Here is a 15,899-nt window from a genome sequence, read left to right as displayed (position 1 = left end):
TTTACCTTAGCTATAACTTGAACCTACCACCAGCCATGTCAACTCCTCCCCACTTCTTTCCACTGGGTCCGTTTCCTTTTTCCTGTGTGTCTCCTTTTATCATATTTTTAATTGTGTTTCCTCTTTTGAGAATCTCCCACTAGTGCAAACATTTCAATGTCTTTTACAATATGCCCCCTTAGCAACATGTATGCTTCAATAGGAATAATTCTCATTCTTACAAGTCTCAAAGAATACATATCCAATTTCTTTAGCCACTTATAATAGGACAGCCATCTCATCCCAGGAATTATCCTAATGGATTTATTTTGAAATTCCCAGCATACTCATTCTCAAATGAGGGGACAAAACTATGCACATAAATCTAGGTGCAATCTCACCAACAACATTTTTGATATATTTTTACCCTCTAACCTTCTAGCAATACAGGGGGAAAAATATCAATTGGCCTTAATTACTTTGATCTGCTAACTTTTCACGATGCACCACAAAAGCACCTACATCTCTCTGCACTTCAATTATTTGACACTTCTCTCCATTTAGGCAACAGTCTTCCTTTTGATTCCTTACCAACTTATATTACCTCACAATTTCTGCATTAAATTTAATTACTAGGTATCCAAAAACCCAACAGCATGAACGTGACATTTTCTAATTTCAGGTCAGCATCCTCCCCCATCCAATTCTACTGTTTCCTTTTGTGCTTTTCCTATCTCCATTTTTCTAGAGCCACACACCTTGCACCTTCCTCATGGTCTCCTCCCCTCCACTGATCCCACTTCATTTGTCCATGCTACATGCTACAAGTGCTCCTCAACTGATGATGGGGTTACGTTCCGACAAACCCAGAGCAAGTCGAAAAAAATCATGTGGCAAAAGAACAGGAATAACACTAAGAATGCTGCATCATTCCCAACACTGTTCCCACTGCCCCACTCTCTCCCCACAGCCCTTCATCATTCCCAACACTGTTCCCGCTCTCTCCCCACAGCCCCTTTATCATTCCCAACACTGTTCCTATTGCCCTGTTCTCCCTACAGCACTGCATCAGCCCCCACAATGATCCTACTGCTCCACTCTCCCCTGACAGAACTATCAGTCATACATTGATCCCACTGCCCCACTCTTTCCTGATAGCGTTGTATCAGTCCCTGCACTGATACCACTGCCCCGTTCTCTCCCGACAGCGTTGTTTCAGTCCCCGCACTGATACCACTGCCCCGTTCTCTCCCGACAGCGCTATACCAGTCCCCACTCTGAACCCACTGCCCCGCTCTCTACTGACAGCTTTGTATCAGTCCCTGCATTGATACCACAGCCCCATTCTCTCCCGACAGTGCTATACCAGTCCCCACTCTGATCCCACTGCCCCTCTCATGATAGCATTGTATCAGTCCCTGCACTGATACCACAGCCCCGTTCTCTCCCGACAGCGCTATACCAGTCTCCACTCTGATCCCACTGCCCCGCTCTCTCCTGACAGCATTGTATCAGTCCCTGCACTGATACCACTGCCCCGTTTTCTCCCGACAGCACTATACCAGTCCCCACTCTGATCCCACTGCCCCGCTCTCTCCTGACAGTGTTGCATCAGTCCCTGCAAGCTTTCTGACAATTAAAATAAGTGATTGAACAAGGAGGCTACAAATAATTCCCCTTAGAGGAATAAATAACGTTTACTGGGGGGAAAAAAAATCAGTGATGCTTGTGATTACCTTACTTTAGTGTATTACATAAAAATAAGTAACAGTCATGCCATTGTACCATCGAAACTTTGAAATTTCGTAAATCTGACCTGGGGAGCAGTTGTATCTTCCTTCCTTATTGTTTGCTGTATTGCATGTTGACACAATGCATTTTATGAACCAACAAACTTCCCTCTTTTCATCAACAGTCAAGTTACTTTTCTATTCTTCCTAGTAAACTGAATAAGCTCACAATTTCCCTTGTCATTCTTTAACTAGCAATCTCTCATCTATTTGCTTAACCTATCTACAACTTTGGGTTTGCTCTCATTCTAGTTCACTTTCCCTCAAAGCGGTTTCATCTTCAAAAGAATGAAAAGTCAACCATTAGTATCCATTTACTGCAGAAATTAGTTACTAATTTGAGAAAAAATAAAACCTGCTGCTGTGTTCATAAAATACATGCGCATAATAAAGAGAATCGCCAATCCATTTTTTATCATCCTTCTAACAATATGTGGAATGAGCCAGGCACAGACCTCTCAAAGGGAAGAAAACAGCTCTTCATTTTTAACTGAAGTAGTTATGCTGTACAATTGGAACCATGACTGAAATACTTTATTTTTAAATGCTTGCCAATTATCATAGAATAGAGTATAGCGGAGGACGGAGTAATCATACCTGCTGCACCTTCCTTGGGCTACAAAACGAACAAAACTATTGTTTTCCTTTCAAGAAACCATCTACCCATGCTAAAATGGTGCTAAAGTCTATAAGCTCCAATTTTATGTAATAGCTGTTAAGCAGCAGCTTAGCAAAATTATTTGCAAGCCAACCAGGATTGTTGATATCTTAAATGAATAATTAATATCATAATACGTGAAAACTATCAGGATTACAAGAAGAACCCGATGAGAGACTTCAATACATCAACTGCAGATCAACCTCCAACACCATAGTCTGAAATCAACTCATCACCAAATGACAGAAACCATGTCTCAGGATTCTCTACTCCAACAGAATATTTTACTTCCTGATCAGCAAGGATGAGTATCAAATCTCCTCCACGATAATCCTCAACATGATGCCTTGGAAGGATATGTTCTTAGCACCTTACTATATTCCATACATACTTATAAAACGGTGTGTCAAATTACTGCTCTAACTCCATCTACAGATTTGCAAATGTAACCAGTATTGCAGACAGAGCTCAAACAATGATAAGAAATTTTAAAGGAAGGAGAAAGTCTAATTACAGTGTCCCAATGATAACTTCAGCCTTTCTGTTAATAAAAGGAAGGAGCTGGTCATCAATTTCAGAAAGAGGAGTGGAGCATACACCCTAGTCGGTATCAATGGTGCTGAAGTAGAGAAGCTTGAGTGAAGATTATAATGTAAATATTATCAACAAATATTATCAATGTTGATGCCCCAGTCAAGGTGTATCAATGTCTAATTCCTCAGAAGCCTAAAGAAATTTGCATGTTCCCAACATCTCCAGCCAAAATTTATAGATACATGACAGAAACTACCTTGTCCAGAAAACTGAGTTTGCTACAGGAACTGCTCGACCTTATACTGCAAGAAATTGCAGAAAGTTGAGAGTGCAGCACAGGCTACACAAAACAGGACAGTTTCTTCCCCACTATTAGACTGCTGAACACTGAACTGCCCTTGCACTGTTAATAGAACATTTTCCTCTGTAGTACTCTTGAGCATTTGTCTTATTTTTTACTGCTGTACTCAATAACAGGTTGACTTGCCTGGATAGCATGCAAACCAATGTTTTTCCCTGCACTGGTACATGTAACAATAAATTCCATTTACATGTTTATACTGCGACAGATTATGTTACGTTTTAAAAGAGATAAATTGCGGCAGATTTTTTTTTAAGTTAGGTCACACAGATACAAACACTTCAAAACAGTGTTTCTCTTTTAAAATGCCAGAGCTCTGTTCAAGCAAGACAGTCCAGGCTCCGGGAGCCGTTGCAAAAACTTTGAAGAATGCCTACAAGGACTTCACAAGTTGGTGTTAATTGAACATGCTATGGAGTAATGGATTATTGTTTTGGAAAGCAAGAGATGAACAAACTCAGAAGACTGGGTCCGGTGCCACAGTCTAAGCAATAGCTGAGTTTGGAACAAACTGGCAGGCTTGTGGGAAAACCCCATTTTGAAGACAGGTTGTGAGTTCTTAGTTCAGCCTGGTCAAAGCTCTTGTGGTCCATACAAGAGGAGATGGCTAGCTGTATATTATTTCACTAGAAATAAGGGAAACAGAAAAGGAACTCTGCAGTGACCTGAAAGAAAGAGGTTATCATCTAGAAAACCCAGAAGGGGCAAGTTTCTTCAGCAAGACACTGAAATGGCTGATGTAAAGGAATTAATTATTGGCGTCCAACAAGCAACAAATCTCTCTCTGAAAACTGACAAGAACCTTCCTGAGTGGTAACCATTTACCTTTTGAGCACCAAAGCCTGGTGAACTTCATACATGTTAAATTCTGTGCACAGTATAAGAATTGCCTGCAACCAGTGAACTTGGAGGAATGGAGAAGTGAGATTGGACTGCGAACCAAAGAACTTTTCTGAATTTACACACATTGCACACACGTGCACACGTGTGCTTAGAATTAGAAGGGGATTAAGTTAGGTTAGTTAAATTAAAGTGTGATTCTGTTTTGATGTTTAAAGATAATTAAAACCAACTTTTGTTGAAGTAACTCTTTGACTTGGTGAATATCTACTGCTGCTAGGTTTTGGGGTCCTCTGGGCTCGCAACAATAAAACATAATAAATGCACTGCTTCAGTTTCTGCTGCAATGCACTGGATCAACTGTATGATATTTTCAATTTGTATCTTAAATGCTACAAAGAGATTTTTTGCACATCAAATTAATTGCAATGTTTAAGCACCACTACCGAAATTAAAGATTAAAATCTAGTCCATAAAAATCAAATGTGACTTGCAGAAATAATTAAAAATGAAAGTCTGGTCAGCATACTTAAACATAAAGCCAATTAAAAAATATGACAGTGTCAAGGAAACAATTCTAAACTATGGAGCGTTGAAAGACTAAACACTTAGCCAGTTCTCAATTTTTCTGAAGGCAGAAAGTAGAAAGTTTTTGGAAAGTGTGTCAGTCGCCTAACTGCAAAGGAGAGTTAGACTGCTCTTTGAGAGAAGCAATGGCAAAGGTCAAAAATGGATTTGCTTATATTTGATCTTCACTGGGAATAGTGCCAACTGCTTTAAAGAATCAAACAGAAACGTTCCTGTCCATCTTCTTTCTATTTGCCCAGATCTTCTCTTCTTTGTTTTACCAATGTTTCACATGGTTGTAAAGAATGTAGAAAATATTTAGGTAGCTTGAACCAACAATGAAGAGAGTGGGGACAATTTCAATAAACTAAATGCTCTTTTCCTGCCCATTTCATACACATTTTCATAAAGTTTTTACAATGCATTCGAAAAAAAAATTGCGGTATCATGCAAATACTGACATCAGAACACAGAATTGGAGCTCAAACACACAATCAAAAGAAAAATCAACAATCTTACTAGCAAGATCACATTTGCACATGTATTCAAATATATTTTAACATCTTTAAATGCATCTAAATATTTAGAAGAATAAATGCATCTACACAAAAAGATAATTGTTACAATAAAGACAACATAAACATACACAGTAGCAGGTGAAGTGGTGCACTATCTCTTCCTCTGCCTGGCTTTTGTATTCCATGTTTAAAGTATGTCAGGCCCAGAAGACCCCAAAACCCAGAAGCAATAGAAATTCACCAAGACAAATGGCTACTTAAACAAAAGTTACTTTTAATTTTCTTAAACAGGATCAAACTTTAACTTATTACTATTAACTTAAGCTAACTTAACCTCCCTTCTAATTCTAAGTGCACATGTATATAGTGTGTAAGTTCAGAAAAGTTCTTTGATTCACAGTCCAATCTCACTCCTCCAAGTTCACCAGTGTCAGGCAATTCTTATATTGCGCACAGAATTTAACATCTATGAATTTTCACCAAGCTCTTGCGCTTGAAAGGTAAATGATTACTGCTCAGGAAGGTTCTTGTCGATCGTCAAGAGAGATTTGTTGCTTGCTGAACACACACAAACTGATTCCTTCCACTTTAGTATCTTGCCAAAGAAACTTGCCCCAGTTGATCACCTTTTCTCTGTCACGTCTTCAGAAAGTTTGTATTTGTCTCTGACCTAACTAAAGCCCCACAATCTATCTTCCAAAAGCATATCTATACATAATATAACAATCTGATCCTGCTCAATAATCCAACTGAACTCTGTACAGAAACCAGCAAAAGACAAAAAGTAACTAAGGGGATTTTACATTAAAACACCAAGACAAAAAGAAATAATTATTAAAATGTCAATGCTTATTCTTAGACAAAACCTACACTTACAGAAGCAACAAAATAACCCATCAATTGCGAGAAGCTCATTTCGGTTAAACACTACATATTGCAACCGAAAGTTAAACCACATTCATTCCCCTAACCAAGCTGACAAACTTTGACCATTGTTCAAGGGTGGGCAGAGGCTGAGTCATTCCTGCCTGGGACAGACAACACGCCCAAAGCGGCTCCCCTGCCATCCCAAACACAGATTCCGGACATTTCAGGGCTCAATTCCTTCGGAACTCCGCTGGCTGCCACCTCCAAGCCCCCAACGAGATCGCTGCCCAAGGCTGAGCGGTCCGAGTCGAGCCTATTCCTGAGCCGCGCTGCCACAGCTCAGGCCCAATGGCCAACACCGCGGAATGGCTCTCGGCTCCGGCGCCGACCAGGGAACGGGCGCTCACCTCAGATTGCCGAGCACTGGCTGCAGTTGACGTCGCTGGCCATAAACACCCGGACAGCTCCACCAACCAAGCTGGCCGCGTTTTTTTTCTGCGCTCGGCCTCTTCTCCTCTCTCTCTCTGTTTTTGCTTCGGAGTCAACACCCTGACGGACTCCTGTGACGTCAGCACGCAGCCTGGTGCGCGCGGCCGCGGTTGCCCCGCTCCGTCATTGGACCGCACCGTCCTGCCCTCGCGTGTGCGAGCAGGGGAAGGTCGGTCCTGCCAGGGATGGGAGGGCCAAGGCAGCAAAGGTGCTTTAAAACTACACCTGCTGCCCAACTTTCAGGGCAAGGGCGGAACCGTCAGAAGTCTAATCCGTTTGGGAACAGCTCCAGTCTACAGGTAATATTGTTGGCAGAGAGCACGGCGTAGGGCAGTCGTAGTAGCTCCACGACAGTACATGAGCGCAAGGAAACCCTTGGATGGATCTCCAGAAAAAAAAATAAATAAATCTGTAATTTGCAGCAGGTGATTGAATTGCAAGGTTCTGGGCAGTTCCAGCAATCCACTTGACCGGCCTGGGAAGTGCTGTTCATTAAAAGTTTTGAGAAGCAAGTCCCTGGTTGCAGCTCAAAGAATGTGACTTTCTGGAGATTAACGAGCTCTTGAGACAGTCCTTGAGTATCGTGATGTTTCCTTCATTACAACAAAGAAACTTGTTTTTTTTTAAAACAACTAGATTTATTAATTCAAGCAAAGAGCACTAAGAACACACACAGGCTAAACCTCATCAGGAGGCATCCATCTTGAATCTACCCAAGATGCAACATTCCCCAGATGTCACATTCTCCTCCTGGTTGGAGTACTGCATCCCCCTTCCTTGAGGTGTTTAACATGACACATGAATACAGTTTTCTTTCAATTTAAAGTTCAACACAAACGTCACACGAGCATCAGCAGCACAAACTTTTAAGTGTGCAGTCACTTTTTTATTTCTCTTTTACAGATTCAGTCTGTCGGGTTCTTTGACAACTTGCGTGGATCTTCTTAACACGGGTGCTTGTGTTGGCTCTGCTGGTCCATTACTGTGTAGCACTGGTTGTGGTTCCTCCATTGATGTACAGACTGACTCCTCTGCATCTGTCTGTTCCTGTAGTGTCTCGGGTGTTTTCAACAGGTTCCTTCTATTCCACTTCGGTATTTGACCCTCCTCTGTTCTGACAGTTAGGTTCTTGGATTTACTTCCTCCAGAACGATAGCCTTTTTTGTCCCAAGTGTTGGAATCTGAGTCTCACTGTATCATGTTGTGCCAGTACCCCTAAACTCACTGACTTCTCATAGTTTGCCTTTTTTTCTCTCTTGCAGGTGCTTTTCTCATCTGTTCGACATCTTCGTTCTAGTTTGGATATGTAGAGAAGAGAAGTATGGTGTGTAGTCTACATCCCATAAGAAGCCCAGCTGATGACATGCAATGTTCAAGTGGCTAAGCTCTGTAACTCAGTAGGGCTAGATAGAGGTCTGAGCCAGTCTAATGCTTACTTGAGCAACTTTTTAACTCGGTGAACACCTTTTTGTACTTTGCCATTTGATTGTGGATGCAGAGGACATGAAGTCACATGTCAGAAATCATACTCTTCTGCAAAGTTCTGAAATTCTCTACAACTACAGCATAGTCTATTGTCATTGTAGACAATTTGAGGAATTCTGTGTCTTGCAAAGATCAATTTCATATATGGAATCACACCAGCAAAAGACATGCTAGGAAGCAGTGTAATCTCCAGATAGTTTAATAGATATCAGTAACCAGCAGGTAATTCTTTCCATTCAATTGGAACAAATCAGTCCAAAATTTCTGCCGTGGTTCGGCTGGTATGTCAGTTATTATCATAGCATGGTGAGGTCACTACAGCTAGGTTATAGCTCTCGATTATAGCCCTAAGGCTGTAGCTTGGATCCGCAGAAGAAAGAAACACACCAGTACAGTGTATTCGACACTGAGTTTATTCAGTGACAGCTCTGCCTTTTATAGTCAGTTCAGCCACATCACCACTGGGGTGTGACGTGAGCGGGCCGGCTGTTGATTGGTTACCTCGGATGCCCGGGCCCCAATTGGGCACCATGCAATCCACCAGCAGTGATTGGGCAGTTTCACCACTCTGCCGGCAGCCTATGGAAACGGGCATTTCAGCCCGCACAATGTTTTGCTGGTTGCCGCGTTCAATGGCCATTTCCTGTGTCAGCCTGAGGTACAGGCTGCGGGCCGCTACACCACCCCTCACCTCCCCCCTCCCCCACCAAGAACAGGCGATCAGGGCACTGTATTTAGGAGGCCGCCCCATATGCCGTGGGGCCGGGTGAGTGATGGGCTGGTCAAAGTCCAAGAAGCCCAGTCTCAACTGGTCGAGTGTGAAAGTCTCTTTCCTGCCGCCAATCTCCAAAACATAGGTGGAGCCATTGTGTGTTAAGACAGTATGGCCCCTTGTAAAGCTTCTGTAGAGGTGGCCGGTAAGCTCTGTGCTGAACAAACACATATTTACAATCAGTAAAGATCTATGGGATGTAAGTGCAGGGTTGGCCGTGGGGATCTAGGTTAGTGGGGGCAAGGGTGTCTAGGCACTCACTTAGATAGGTAGGACAATGTGTTCTCCAGGGGCCTCAGGGACAGTCACAGTCACAAATTTGCCCAGTATAACTAGGGGTATCATAGACTAACTCGGCAGATTATGCCTTGAGGTCCTCCTTGGGTGCAGTGCGGATGCCTAACAGAAACCAAGGGAGTTCATCGGCCCAGTTAGCTGTGCCATTAAGGCGGTCTTAAGGTGTCTGTGGAACCTCTCCACCAAACTGTGGGAGATGCACCATGGTGTGGTGGAGTTGGGTACCAAGGACGTGGGCCAAGGCAGCCCAGAGACAAAATGAATTGGGCCCCCCTGTCCAATGTAAGGTGTTTGGGGACCCCAAAATGTGCTACCCAAGTGTTGATGAAGGCCTGTGCGCATGCTTCTGTTGAAGTCTCTGATAATGGCACCGCCTTTGGCCATCTGGTTGACCATTGTAAGAAGGTAACGTGTGCCTCTGGATACAGGTAGGGGCCCCACAATGTCAATGTTAGATTTGCTAACTATGTGTTCAATGTCCTTTGTAAATTCAGAAATGTAGGACAGGTGCTGCTGTTGCTAAGCTGATGACGGATCTGACACATTACTGAAGGTGAAAGTAAGGGGTTTGTGGTCTTCCTGCCCTCCAGGAAGTAACGAAAGTGCCAAATTGTCAGGCTTAAAGCCAACAGTTCTCTATCAAATACATTATACTTGAGCTCTAATGGCCTGAGGTGTTTACTGAAAAAGACCAGGGGTTGCCACTGTTCATTCATAGTTTCTCAAGTTACCCCCGACTGCTGTGCTGGAGGTGTCTGTTGTGAGGGCGATCAGGGCAACTGGCCGCAGGTGCACGAGGAGGGTATTGTTGGCTAGGGCATGTTTGGTGGCCTGGAAGGCTTTGGTCACCTGGGTACATTGTATGTTTTTACTGGGTCCTGGCATGAGGGGAAGGAGTGGGCTCATGATGCGGGCCGCTGCAGGTATTAAGCAACGATAAAAGTTGACCATATCTGCAAACTCTTGTAGTCCGTACACCATCGACGGCATGGGAAAAGAGCGAATAGCATCCATCTTAGTCTTCCTCCGCAGTGAGCAGCCAGATGTCCTCGGGCAGCCTCTCCAGGAAGATCTGCTGGAACAGTGGACAGGAAGTGTGGCCATCGTTGAGAGCAAGCAGGTCACTCATGAGGGCAGAAGGGACCCTGTCCCCTAAACCGTCAATAGGCAACAGTCGGGCATCGCGTCATGCTTTGAAAGCCAGAAGGTGTGGTTTATGAGCTCTTTAATGACCACATATCTTCCTTGTTCTGGGGACTACCGGAGGATATCGATGATGCAGGCTGTGGTGTCCTGATTGAGGGCGCTGGCCACATGGTAGTAGCACGTGTTGTCGGTGGAGATCCGTCGAATGGCAAACTGCACCTCTGCTTTCTGAAATCGCAACCGTGGTTATGACGTTTAGACGCCAGGCAGCTTTGGGTCCAAAGTGCCATTTTGACCAGTCGGGGTCACTGCTATAGCGGGGCTCCTATGACTACAGCTAGGTTATTGCTCTTGATTATAGCTTTAAGGCTGTTGTTCAAATCCACAGGAGAAGAAAGACGCACACACCAGTAAAGTGTATTCAACACTGAGTTTATTTAGTGGTAGCTCTGCCTTTTATAGACAGCTCGGCTGCGTCACCACCAGGGCATGGCTTGAGTGGGCCAGCTGCCGATTGGTTACCTCTGATGCCCGGTCCCTGACTGGGCCCCCTGCGATCCACTGGTAGTGATTGGCCAGTTTCACCACTTTGCTAGTGGCCTATGGAAACGGACATTTCAGCCCGCACAATGTTTTGCCGGTCGCCACATTCGTTGGCCATTTCCTGTGTCGGGCCACTGCAATAGGTTCCTTTGCCTGCTTTGAGTGATGTTTGAAACAGGTCTCACAGCTGGAAACTATCCTGTCAATGTCAGTGTTTATTCCTGGCCAATAAATAGCAGTTCTGGTCCTCCTTTTCCATTTATCAATTCCAAGATGCTCCTCTTGCAACCTTTTCAGTATCTCTTGTCACAGTGATTGAGGAATGATAATTCTGCGCTGTCTGATTAGTACCCTATTGACAACATTCTGCTTAAATCTGATGTTGTAGTATAGCTGACATTTACCTCTAGTCTATCGTTCATTCAGATTCTTGATGGCCATCTGAAGAACTGTGTCCTTTTCTCTTTCAGCTGCGATCTGCTTGGATTTCAGAATCAGAACTAATTGTCATGAACAATTTTGTGTTTTGCAGCAGAATCATGGTGCAAACATTCATATTATGAACCATCTTACAACAATAAAATATTTAAAAAATTAAAATAGTAGTGCATGAAAAGTAAGGCAGTGTTTGGTTCATTGATCATTCAGGAATCTGATGGCAGCGGAAAAGAAGCTGTCCCTGTGATGCCGAGAGCTCATATTTAGGCTCCTGTGCCTCCTTCCCGATGGTTGCAGAGTGAAGAGGGCATATCCTGGGTGGTCGGGGTTTCTGAGAGTAGAGGCTGCTTTTTTAAGACGCCACCTCATGTAGATGTTCTCAATGAAGTGGAAGTATGGTGACTGTGATGTCGCAGGCCGAGTTAACAATCCTCTGGAGTTTATTCTTGTCCTGAGAGGTAGTGCCTCCATACCAGTAATGCAAAAGCCAGAATACTCTCCACGGTACACCTGAAGCCCCTCACAAAGTATAGCCGCTGGCGGGCCTTCTTCAAGATTGCATCAACATGGAGACTCCAGGACAGATCCTTGAAGATGTTGACACCCAGGAATTTGAAATTCTTGACCCTCTCCACACAGAGCCCTGATGAACCCTTGATCATGTTACCCTGACTCCCTCCTGAAGTCTAGTCATCTCCTTGGTTTTGCTAATGTTGAGCGCAGAGTTTTTGATGTGACACCACTCAAACAGCTGATCTATCTCTCTCCCGTACGCTTCCTCATTGCCATCTGTGATTTTGCCAACAACTATGGTGTTATTGGCAAATTTGTAGATAGCTTTGGGATTATGCCTGGCTATATAGTCATGGGTATATAATGAGTAGAGCAGTGGGCTAAGCACGCATCCTTCAGCTGCCCATGTGTTGAAAATCAGTGAGAGGAATGTTGCTTCCAATTCATACTGACTGTGGTCTTCCGATGAGAAAGTCAAGGATCCAGTTGCAGAGGGGGGTACAGAACCCCAGAGTTTGTAGCTTCTTGACCAGCGCTGAGAGAATAATGGTATTGAATGCTGAGCTATATTCGATGAAGAGGAGCTGTATGTATGAGCTGTACCAGAGCTGAGTGGAGACCAGCGATTTTGTATCTACTGTGGAACAATTATGACGATAGGCAAATTGCAGTGGTGCCAGATCATTGCTTAAGTACATGTTAATTCTGGCCATGACCAGCCTCTCAAAGAATTTCATCACAGTAAATGTTTGTGCTACTGGACAATAGTCATCGAGTCAGCTCACACTACTCTTCTTGAGCTCTGGAATGATTGATGTCAAATACAGGAAGATATCCAGTGATCAGGTGGCGATTCACATCTGACTGTGGAACTCTCATTGTGTGCTTCACTCTGCGTCATTGACCTGGACAACACATTGGCCAACACAATAAGTTTCTCTGGTGTGTACACCAATTCAAAGTCATAACATTGTAGATTCAGCATCAGTATTTGTATCCATGGTGACATCTCACTTGAGATTTTTCTTGATTATTGATATTAATAGCGTATGGACTGTGTCTTCCATGAAGGTTGGTAACCATGCACATAACTGGAATTTCTCGAGCCAATAGACCAGACCTAGACACTCTTTGCATATCGAAAGTCAGATGTTGTCATCGTCCTTGATGCGCATATTAATGGCCTCCCATCTTCTCCTATACCCTGAAGTTCTACAGCACCTATTCCATCTTTTGAAGCATACATAGATATTTTTGTCCTACTAGATGTGTCAAAGAATGTCAAAAGCACTGGTTCTGTAGTTAGAATGGTCTTCAGTCGTTCCCATTCTTCCTCGCGGTTGTCTGTATACTTGAATCCACATTTGTCCTGTAACAACTTACTCAGGTATATTGTTTTGGAAGACAGGTTTTGTTGAATTTACCATTGAAATTGATCATCCCCAGCATCCACAATGTGCCTTTTTTGTCAGTGGGTCTGGGCGTCCCTAGAATTGCTTTCACCTTGCTTTTGACTGGCTCCACACCTGCCTCTGACAATTTGTCTCCCAAAAAGGTGATTTGCTTTACACCAAACTGACATTTTGCTCTATTTAGCTCTAATCCATTCTTCTGGATGCATTGTAGCACTTTGATGAACCTCTCATTGTGTTGCTTTTGTGTGGATCCCCAAAGGATCATGTCATCCATTAGCATATGTACCCCATTTATGCCTTCTATGATGTGCTCCATTGTCCTGTGGAACACTTCCGAAGCTGAGGAAATTCCAGAAGGCATCCTCAGCCAAACAGTATATTAAATGTATGTATTTTGTACCATCATCATGCAGTTTTATTTGCCAGAAGCCCTGGGAGGCATCCAATTTAGTGAAAAACTGCACCACTTGTAATTTCATCCCTGAATCTGATAATATTCCCTCTTTACATTGGCTTTCAGGTCTTCTGATTCCATGCACACACATAGGTCACCATCCTTTTTTTGACACACTATTGAATTCACCCACTCTGTGAGCTCCTCCACTTTCTTTATGACCCCTAGTGCTATCATTTGGTCAAGTTCCTGCTTGAGCTTTTCTTTTAGTAGTACTGGAACCTGCCTCAGGGCAACCACCACTAGATATGCATCCCCTCCTTGAGGAGGTATGGAAATTGATCCAGTATCCACATTGTCACTGTTAATGTGGTACATACTCTTGACTAGGCATAGGTTTTCACATGCTTTGTCACCAAGCAGTGAATAATGTCCATCTGGGACTACAATGAACTGGTGTTCATGCTCTTTATCTTTAACTTGCACTTGAGTTTACATGTACCTTCTGTGTCGATGCTTTGACCATTGAAGGCTTTGAGCAGTACAGTTTTTTTTTAAATGGATGTATGGCTTTATCTGCATTGCCCTGATGTCATGCTCACAGATCAGATTGGCCTTTGTGCCTGTGTCCAGTTTGGAAGGAATATTTGTTCCATTTGAATGCAAATAACACAGTCCACTAATCCTGTTCAACACTGTTCTCTTATTGCACTACCATGCCCATGAAAAGTGTATCACTAGAGCATTTTCTTCTATAGTTTGTAAACTTTTACTTCTCTCTTGTTTCCCTTTGGTAAAACATTGTTCTGCATAGTGATTCTGCCCTTTCCACTTATTACAAACTTTCCAGTAAGTTGGGTATTGTTTGGGTGCATGTTTAGTGCCACATCATTTACAATTGAATGTCTTTCCATCTTTTTGTTGTTTCCTGTATCTCATTTTTTGTTTATGTATGTGTCCAGACACTGTGGCTATTCACTGGCTTTTACATTATCACCGAACTTTTCTATATGCTTCAGAGCTACTTCATTGGCATGGCATATCTTCGCCAAGGTAAACTCTGTTTCTTGCAGCAACCTCTCTGTCACCTTCTTATCATTAATTCCAGACACAATTTGATCATGGATCGTTGAATCTTGCAGCAATACAAAATTGCATGTTCTTGCTTTTAATTTTAAGTCTATTAAAAAGTATCAAAGCTCTCCTCCTGCAGCTGTGTGTGTGAGCAAAACACATACATCGCAAAGGTTTCATGTTTCTTTGTTGAAAAGTATTCATCAAACATCTTGATAACCTTGTTGAATTTGCTCTGGTCTTCTGCCTTGGCAAAAGTAAATGTGTTGAAAACCTCCAGAGCTTTAGGTCCTACCATGATAAGTAACATTGCAATTTTCTGTTAGCTATTGATTCCAATAGCTTGCAGGTACAGCATTAATCTTTATTTAACCAGTCTCCACTTAAGGTCAACATTTCCAGTCCATTTTACAGCATCAGGAATGTTTAAACTCACCATATTTTCTCTGTTGTTATCGACTGTTACTCATTATGCATACTGTGTTGTTTCTTTCACTCCTGTGGTACTGAAATGTGGGTGGTCATCGACATGAAGGGCTGGGGTCTTGTGACTTCAGTTCAGTTGTTGGTGTATTCAGCTGGTTCTCAACATATGCTGGCTTAAAATAGCCAATGGATACGTTGTCAGTCTTTTCATTCTGATGGATTATGAAACTCTGGGGTTGGCGTTGGATGACTTGGCATTGACAAATGTATACTTTCTGAAGAGGTCAGCAAATAGCGTCACATCACACTAAGAGGTGTGCAGCATGCAAGTCCGCTGGCACAGACCATTGTAACTGCATTGTTTGTTGTAGTCAGTCAATGTAATTGGCATGATGTGTCCATAGTAGCCAGTACAACAAATTCTCCAGGAAGCTTCAGAGTAGCGTCATAGACCATTTCTGCTGACAAACATCCCAGGACTGCTTTTATCTCCGTACGAATGTTGAGCTGGACTAATATATATCAACAAATGTCAAACATTAGAAGCATAAGACATGAATGGAGTGACATTGCAGTTCATACAGCACTCATATGAAGCTGTATTGAGTAAAACTTGGTCACACTTTCTTGGTTTGACAAAATAGTTAGACATTTAGAGGAAACCATGTTATATTGACAGCAACTACATGATTAACAGGCCCTGACCTTCATTTCTGTGCATTGAATTTTTCAGAACAAGTTAATTCATAAGTCATGCCAAAATTAATGTTTTTAAACATTTAATTGCCCCCAA

The 15,899-nt window shown here is 42.8% G+C and overlaps 1 protein-coding gene across 3 annotated transcripts in view; it reads right to left on the bottom strand.

The window, feature by feature from the left end:
- The window catches only part of rb1cc1 (RB1-inducible coiled-coil 1), a 168,746-nt gene extending 162,057 nt beyond the window's left edge, over window positions 1-6,689 (bottom strand). For 2 of the 3 annotated variants that reach the window (XM_069921504.1, XM_069921505.1), the window contains exon 1: window positions 6,522-6,689. The gene's annotated coding sequence lies outside the window, so the exon portion shown is untranslated. The remainder of the gene's footprint in view (window positions 1-6,521) is intronic. The other variant, XM_069921503.1, reaches the window with a different exon arrangement.
- Between the last annotated feature and the right edge of the window lie 9,210 nt (window positions 6,690-15,899).

The sequence above is a fragment of the Narcine bancroftii genome, chromosome 2 (assembly GCF_036971445.1).
Source record: "Narcine bancroftii isolate sNarBan1 chromosome 2, sNarBan1.hap1, whole genome shotgun sequence".
NCBI lineage: Eukaryota > Metazoa > Chordata > Chondrichthyes > Torpediniformes > Narcinidae > Narcine > Narcine bancroftii.
This window is presented reverse-complemented; position numbering and strand designations above follow the sequence as displayed.